Consider the following 9,008-nt stretch of genomic DNA (forward strand, 5'->3'; position numbering starts at 1 on the left):
CTCTAAAAACATTACATAAGAAAAAACGTGTTAGATGAAAACAAAAATTAGGACGTGCTACTACGAATATTTTAGTATGAACTTTCCCGTGTTACATTATTTCTGTATCTTAATCCTAAGGTCATTGATAAGCTTGTATGGACATTTTTCATTATTAAGGAATCACGATAAGATGCTGGCATACAATTGGTATATAGGTATTCATATTTTGTCATATCCCGTGTTTCTCTTTTGAACATAAAATTATGAATGCATCCTGTTATTACCGGTAATATTAAATGGGTATAAAAGCTGCAATAAAGAGCTTCGATATACATGACCACTCGTGTCAACACAATGTCTTTATGACCTTGAATACCTCCTATTATGTTTCTACACGTGTGACATACATGCTATCTATGTTGTGAACAAATGACAAGTTCAACCTCTTGTCACACGACCTTGCTTATCGATGCATATCATTAACACGCCACCCGTACAATTGATATTATTGTTATTAAAGATGTTAGATTCCAGTGTGTTTTCATTTGAGTCAAATTATTGTGAAATTTATTTTACATGGTAGGTGTCGTCTAAGAGGCGGAAGAGGTAGGAACACCTAATCTTATATTCATTGTAAATCTTTCTTTTGTGTATATTTTGCCCTAGTGTTATTGAATTAGGATTAGGATTTTGTTGATACAATGTTTACATGGTTTGTGTCGTCGATGAAGCAGAAGACGCTTACTCTTCCGGAACATCTGGTATAATTCTCCTTGAACTTTTTTCAGGAGTCGCCATGTCAATCTTTGTTTTTTTCATATCTTTTCGGTAGATTTATGGAACTTGAATTGGAATTAGGAATGTGTTGCCATGTTGGCATTTTGTAGATGATGTTGTTTACCCCCGTCTTCCTTGACTTGTAAGTTGTCGATATATGGATTACTTTTTTTAAACTATCATACTGCGAATGTTCAAAAACTTTAAAGACATTTTGATTTTTCAATATTTTTCACATTTTGGCCAGTTTGTGCTATATTTCAGTTGCTCTTGTTACATATATTTATTTTCTATATTGATTATTTCAAAAGCGGAAATAGTACAACAAACGCACACGGAGGACGATATTACAATTCAAAAGTGATCAGATATATTGCTTTCCTTATGTCCTTGTTCCTAAAGAAAGGCTTAACGTATTCTCCCAAGGTTTTATTTCAGGTGGCTTCTTCCTTTTATAATACTGATACCTACTATACATATATTCCCAATAAATTCTGTTACAATTTGTTGAGGTTATGTTTGGAATAAAAATGTTTTTAAAATGGCAAATAGAAAGTGTTTTTCATTATCTGGTAGAATGCCGGCCACTAGCTGAACAAGGAAAATAAATATTGTAATGAGTCATGCTTCAAATGTTAGCAATCTCAAACATCTTAAAACACAAAAAGATCATGTGAATTTATAATAATGACTTTTAGTAATATCTACCCTTTAGGATAACAGGACATGAGGTGTGACCATATATGGTATATGACATTCATATGAAATAGTGAAATATGATATATAATTTCGTTGATGACTTCTTGGTGATAAACGAGGTAGTGATTCGACTTAAACTTGGAGATGAAGCGCCAAATGTTTACCCAAGGATGACGAAAATGCAAAAATTAGACGAACGAAAACAAAACCATCCTATTTTGACAAAATAAATGAAAAAAATAAGATAGAAAAAATCAAAGAGGTATGACGTGTAAACGTCAGACTCGACCTAGATATGACCAACAATAGAAATGGAAATTTATGGGTTTTTTTAAAGATGAATTCGGATAGTTAAACTCAGTGAGCTATATCGAAATGCAAATTATCACAAAAAAATCCTTGATAAGTGTTATGTGTTATCTTACAGATCGTCACAGTTGCTATCTGGAGCAATATACTCTACAACACGGGCGTTTCCCGACTTTGAATGCACTTGTGACACACAGCGCACACATTTACCTACTTTATGGCAACTGAACCTAATCCAGTGTAACCAGATGTACCTTAATGCTATCGTAGAATATTGATACAAGCATGGGCTGGTTCTGAAAAATCAAATTGGATTAAAAATGTTAAGTGATAATTCTTTCAATAATGAATTTACGATTGAAATGTATCTCCTTCCTTAATCAGTCTTTATAATACAGTCGATAAGACATGACCCCGCGCTTGTCGAATTCTTTGATAATGGAGTGACAATAAGTTGCGAATAAAATTTAGGTTACATTACGCAATTGCATCTTACTTAATAACGCTGTCAGTTACATATAAGGTCGCGTCTTCTATTGACCGACCTAATTATCAATTCTGTCACGTAGTATTATCGGCATTGTTTAGCATTGCTTTCTCTAAGAGTTCGGACTGTCGAGAGGATCATACTTCAAAATGAAATTTTAACAAAGAAGGATCATATATTTACAAAAGAAACAAACTTCTACACGAATACACTTTTAAAAAATACAAGGAGAATAAGACCATGCGTTCCGGAAAGGTACACGTTTTCTACTTAACTGAAGAAACCCACCACTTGAAATTTACTCAAACGAAGTACATTATGTCACTACAAGGTAAACAAGAACCGGACACCAAAGAGCATCAAACACGTACTAGGGAATAGAACATCTACCAGTGAGATCATTATGACTTCCGTAAGAAACATATCAATAAACGTCATCAAACTGCATCTCTAGAAACCCTTGTGCTACGAGCATAACTGTTATTTCTTGTACGAGTGGCTTGATTCGAAAATAATGTTGTCGGTTTCAAATCCTCCAAAATTTGAAATTGAGAATGAATCAATACATTTCAAAAGTATGATTTCATTGTGATGTCTACTTTAAAAAAAAGCAAATTCGAACCATATGCTTGAAAGTCGAGAATATACCTTATATACTAAAAACAGACATAAATGCAAAAATACTAACTTTCTGTGTCATATTTGCCTACATGTCACTAGTACCTACATTGTTGTATATGAGACGATTCACTGTGATTAGGTCTGTGTATGAATCAAGTTAGACGTTTATCATGTCTTTTATTGCTAGTGAGGGCGACAATTTCCTGTATTTCATTTCCACATCAGTGAAATATCTTGTCAGTTCCGGTGGCACACATATTAGTTTTGTAGAATACATGACTTACTTCCCTTTATTTAATAGTGTCAGAAATAAAGGTCTGTAGTGCACTTCGGGTATTAATATGGGTCCGTTGGTGCGTGTAAATGCAAGTATAAATGTGTATATACAATTGTATGTATACACCCACACTTGACATATTGCTAATACCTATATTTGCATGCCCTTTGTGCAAACGATAATTATATATCACGGATATAGACCTTGACGGGTACCTATAAGTGCTGCATGGTCAGTCACGTAAATCCATAGTCGGTAAGCAGTATATATTAGTCCTTGTGGAGAGCGCGGTTCGGCACACAACGAGAATAGTCTTTACTTAAAATAGTGGGTTTCTGATGCACGAGACACTGCTTACTGTAGAAAGACGTTTCTGTAGATATATAAGTATGATTGACCGTGCTTTCGTGCTAAGGATATACATGCTTAACACTTGGTTTTATTTGCACAGATAATCATTGTGGAGGGACCGCATGTATGCGGATATACATTTAATACGTAAGTAGATGTATGTAAAACGTTGTGAAATCTGAGTACATGAGGATTTTGCTTGTCATTGTCTGTTCCATATAAGGTCAATGTTCTAGTTTTCTGGCTGTGTACATACATATACATGAGAAACGTAATCTAAAAAGTTATTATACAGCTCAATGATTAAATATATGTTATATGCCAGTTTGGATAACTAAAGCTTTTTATCAACTTAAAAGGGTTGTTTAATAGTCAGTTTTATCATAAATTTTGCTATAAAGATATGAATATTCTATGATTTCATCTTTCATTTGTGATATACAGCATATATCAAATAAATCGATATGTGACCAGAAAGCAACACAGTCCATGTATTAACTTGTTTGGTCAGTCGTAGGAAAAAATCTAATAGAAAGTGTGATCAAAAGGCATGAATTAATATGTAGATTTGTATAATGATATTCTTGATTTTTTTTTGTTATAATCATAACATGAATATGATTTGAGTGATGTTCAAGTCTCTGAGGTTCGGTGTGAGGCAGACTTTATGCGAATGTTATTCAGTAAATTATGTCTCTACCTGGCTATTATACGAATCGATAGTAACAAAGCGGTACACCGCAGAACTTTCAGAGCGTATCATACATTAGTTTTTTAGGCACTAAAACCTTTGATTGTAGTGGCAACTGTTTCTCATTTCTACCCTTATCAGTTTTCTTTTCTGACCTGTGCCCCGAGGTTATCTAACAGAGGTTCCCTTAACTGCACACAATGTGAAGAATTCACAGACTTCTATACGTGTGAATCGAAATAGTACAGAATTTTGTGATATTACAAAAGCTTCGTTCCGTCCCTAAATTCTATATATTTTCTGTACTGTGAATAATTTCCAAATAATTATATCTAGATCGAGAGTTTGTTTCAAGACTGTAGCACGGAATATCGCGAGACCTTCCTCTGTAGCATCTTTCTAAAAAAAAAGCCATCATCTTCATATCAGGTTTTGTAGGAATCGGATCATGAATCACACTTAAAGTGTACCCTGAGAGGTCAGCTATGTTGACCTTGAAAAATAGTTCTGCACATAAAATACACTATGCCGAAAACGCGAATGCCGTGGAATGTTCCGTTACTGAGAAATTGCGACTTTTCTGAAAAACACACCTTTGGCTGAGAGGCGTTGACCTCGTTTTCGGGCACCCAAACCTGTGACGTCATAAGTTCAACGCTTTTGTTGATGCAGCCATATTGTCTTTACTGTGCTACATGTGATTGTGATCTATTTTGGGATTTTCCGTGGTAATTTCTTTGTTTATTTACGTGAAAGTACTTCACATATCACAATATCTAAGGTAGTGAACGAGGGGTCGGTGAATTAGCGCTAAAATCCGCTAAAATGGCTTCCTATCAAGGAGGGAAGCGGTGTGTATGGTTGTCCTAACACTAACACGGATGGGGTGTCGATGCATGACGTCGATAAATAAAACTAATTGTTGATTAAATAAAAGTATATTTGTTAGGTTGATATTTTGTTATTAATTCTACAACTAAACACTTTAAATTGATAGGCTAGCCTATGACTTGGGCGGTCATAGGAATATTATTCCTTCGTAATCGTGAACGCCTAATACTCGGAGAAGGCCTAGTCGTGAATGGGTCACGGGAATTTTCACACCGAGAATTTTCATACTACTATTATATTGAGGAGACACGCCTGTCGGCTAACAACAGACGCGTACCAGTGCTAGGGTAAAAACCAGTCAAATAATTGTTTAAACTTCTAAAACATCAATTTTTTTATTATTAACGTTATAATCTATGTGAACTGGACTCAAATTTCTATCACAGTGATACAAGTCATTTTTTCAAATGCATATTAATATACACAGTTCTCCAAAAATCCAGAAGTTCCAGCCGACTGATCGGAAGTAATGGAAAAGAATATCGAAGTCGACGCCGAGGATGGAGGTAATAAACGTCATATGCTTGGGCATGTTTTTCAAAAGATCCGCACCAATCCTGAATACAAAGAACGGGTCCTGTTGACGCTTTGCATCTATCTGTCTTTCGCCGTCATAGTGAGTATCTACATTACATTTAAACAACTGTTCAGGGTAGTGTTTCACGAAGCACACGAAATTATGCAGGTATTCAACAGACGTTCTTAACGTTAATGCAAAGGGGAATAGCAATAATGCAAAATCCCTTTAAACTTTTAGTCTACATATGCATTGTAAATACGCTGTTTGTTTCTGTGTATTGTTTCCACGGGTTTTGGACCAACCTTGTTTTAATAATTCAAAATTTACTATAAAATACACATCACTATAGATATATCATTGACAGCGTTCACGTCGTTTTTATGAGCATTTTTTGTATTTGAAATTCAAAATCTTACATTTTCAAGTACGTTTTGTCGTAGTGTTAACTTGTCTTGTCAGAATCAATCATTTTTCACACAGTGTGAGTATCATATTGATTTTCACCGATGTGAACGTATTTATCGCAAAATTGCCGGACCCTGATTATGTCTTATCAAATATTAATTATTGTCATGGTTACTTTATTCATGGAATATTTAAAACCTGAATATTTGGAGCTCTATACGGTAGCCTCAATTACAGCTTATGCACTGAAATCAATAAAAAGGATGAAGTACAGTGTATAAAACATACAATATGTTTGTATTAAGATGTAGAGGTGCTTAGATATCCTGCTCGAAATTAAGATTGATTTTCTTTCAATAGTTAATTATATCATTGTATAAATCACCTACTTCATTCATACATGTTTCTCATTGTTCTTATATTTACGTTTTATTTGTATGGATCTATCATATGATTCATTAACATACGTTCTATAACATTTTAAGGAGTCTTTATCCAAGTTGTAAATAAAACGAATTCCAACATTTAATGTTCAATTGATTGAAAGTCTGAAATTTGATTTTAAAAAGTTTTAAATTGACAGATGTGTTACTCAACTTCATTTCTTCTTTAGCTTCATTTTAAATGTTGCATTGCCGTTATCATTGATTTTATCTAATTGCATCTTAACTATTTTCCATTGATGACTTTTTGTTTCATGTCCCCCATTTTTCTTTTACTTCATGATTGGAGTCCTAGTATTTCCATGTTTTTTATGTCAGGGTGGTACTAAAGGTCAACTTGGCCCGGCCTTACTGGACCTTATAGCAATTTCCGGTGTGGACCTGGCTCAGGGAGCATTGATTGTAACCTTTCTGTACATTGGCTATACTATCGGAGCCATGTTAAATGGCGTCCTGTACCACCGCTTTCGGCGCACCAGCCTATTCTCCTTCTGTTGCTTCGGGATGGGAATATCAACTGCCGCCATTCCTTGGTGTACAGATTTTGCACTGATGCTAGGCATGCATGCCGTGTTGGGCTTGTTTCAGGGTGTTGTTGACTCAGGTAAAGTAGGGTTAGCTAAATCTGTATTTGTTTGTTAACTTATTGAATTCTGATAACTTTTTTGTTATATTATAAAATCATTAAATGGCATTGTGTTATCGTCGATTTCATGGGTACTCATATTCATAAATCAGCCATAATCATATCGACATTGACATGACGATTGTGTTCTATTCAATTCTGTGAATATTACTTAACCAAAGACAAACGACAATCAAATTTATACCACACGTATATTAAGAGCAACTAAATAATATGATTTTACAACATAATTGAAAGTAAAGACAAATCCTGAGAATTATTTAGGTGGAGACGTTTTCAAGTTTGAATTATTTTATTTATCTATTACGGATCAACATCCATCATTGTACTTCGCTATGTGCGAAAATCGCTTTACACGAGGTATTCTTTTACTGCAGATGATTTGAAAAATGGATTGAAGATATTCATATATCAACGTGTCGCCAATATTTCCAATTTTCATTAAACAACTGCATAATACTTTCAGCAATTCTAATCCAGAGAATATTTACACTACACAAAGTTAGGGTATAAACCTGATCAACTATACATTGTTCAATTAGATCAAAAAATTGTTAAATTCTAGGGGTTTTTTTCTCACAATATCCATATTGATTTTGATCTAGGTGGGAATGCAGAGATTATCAAGTTATGGACGAAGGACAGTCGAACAATGGTTGTTGGTCTCCATCTCGTCTTCAACATTGGTGGAGTTTTATCCCCAATAATAATCGCTCCATTTTTAATGAAAAGTGCAAAAATACAGACCTTATCAGGTAACGAAATCTATGAGGAATTTGCCGCTGGTAGTAATAGTGGATATAACAATTTGTCAACAAATAGGTATTCAATATTGAGAAATTCCGTCATCAATTTGTCAAAATGGAATGATACGTTTGAAAATACCACCTTTCCTGTATATACAGGCAGACCAGAAATGAAGTCCAGAATATACATCGCCTTTGTCATATCAGCGGCTACTTGTTTGCTCATGTCATTTTTTTTTCTGTGTCTATATTTGTCCAAGAAATGGAAATACTTTATGCAATCAAATAATGTAGCTACCAAAACTGATGAAATTGTTGGTGAGGTAAGTAAAATTGGTAACAGTAAAATGAAGATACCATGGACAATCAAAATAGTTGCTCTCTCTGTCATGATAACTATATCAACACTGAGTAAAGCAATAGACCATGCGTTTGCTGCCTACGTGGCATCATTCTGTGTCGATGCTCTTCATTGGTCAACACAGGAAAGCTCGTATCTGACGTCAGTGTATTTCGTGTCTGTAGTCATAGGTGGGATGTGTGGAACTATCATGACTAAAGTGACGTCACTGATTATTTACGAAGGATCTCAAATCCTGTTGATGCTTGCATCATTTGTATGTATTGCATTTAGTGTAACATATTCGTCATCAATCGGTTTTTGGATTGGAGCATCACTGTTCGGCTTTGCAAAGTCTGTCGTATTCGCTCTTACACTAGCATGGACAAATGACTCATTTGTGAAAATTTCAGGAAAAATTTCATCAATTTTCTTCACTTCGACTATGGCTGGAAGTGTCACAAACCCTCTTTTACTAGGGTATATAATGGCTAATTTTTCAAAAATATGGTTTTGTTACTTTTTCATTCTAGAATCTGCCCTTTTAGTTATTTTTTATGTAATTGCTGTGCTTTTAACAAAACATGTGAAACACTTACATAAGGACATTGATAGTGAAAAGTTCGATACGTCATGACATATTTGTGAACTTAGTTTGAATCCACTCAGATAAGTGGAAAGGGTAAAAACTTTTAATTGCTAAAGTAGTACTTGTATTTTAAAATTGTTCAATGTACTTGATTCGTTAACATCTTAAAGAGACGATATTTTTCAAAACTCGTTAAATAGATATAGAATGAAAATGCTTTATTAATAATGTTCT

General features: G+C 34.3%; 1 pseudogene; it reads left to right on the forward strand.

Moving 5' to 3' along the window:
* The first annotated feature begins 5,554 nt into the window (after positions 1-5,554).
* On the forward strand, positions 5,555-8,680 carry LOC132556434 (uncharacterized; annotated as a pseudogene).
* Positions 8,681-9,008: the final 328 nt, after the last annotated feature.

Source organism: Ylistrum balloti, unplaced genomic scaffold (assembly GCF_031769215.1).
Source record: "Ylistrum balloti isolate Yb309-2 unplaced genomic scaffold, AGI_CSIRO_Ybal_v1 Utg370568, whole genome shotgun sequence".
Classification (NCBI taxonomy): domain Eukaryota; kingdom Metazoa; phylum Mollusca; class Bivalvia; order Pectinida; family Pectinidae; genus Ylistrum; species Ylistrum balloti.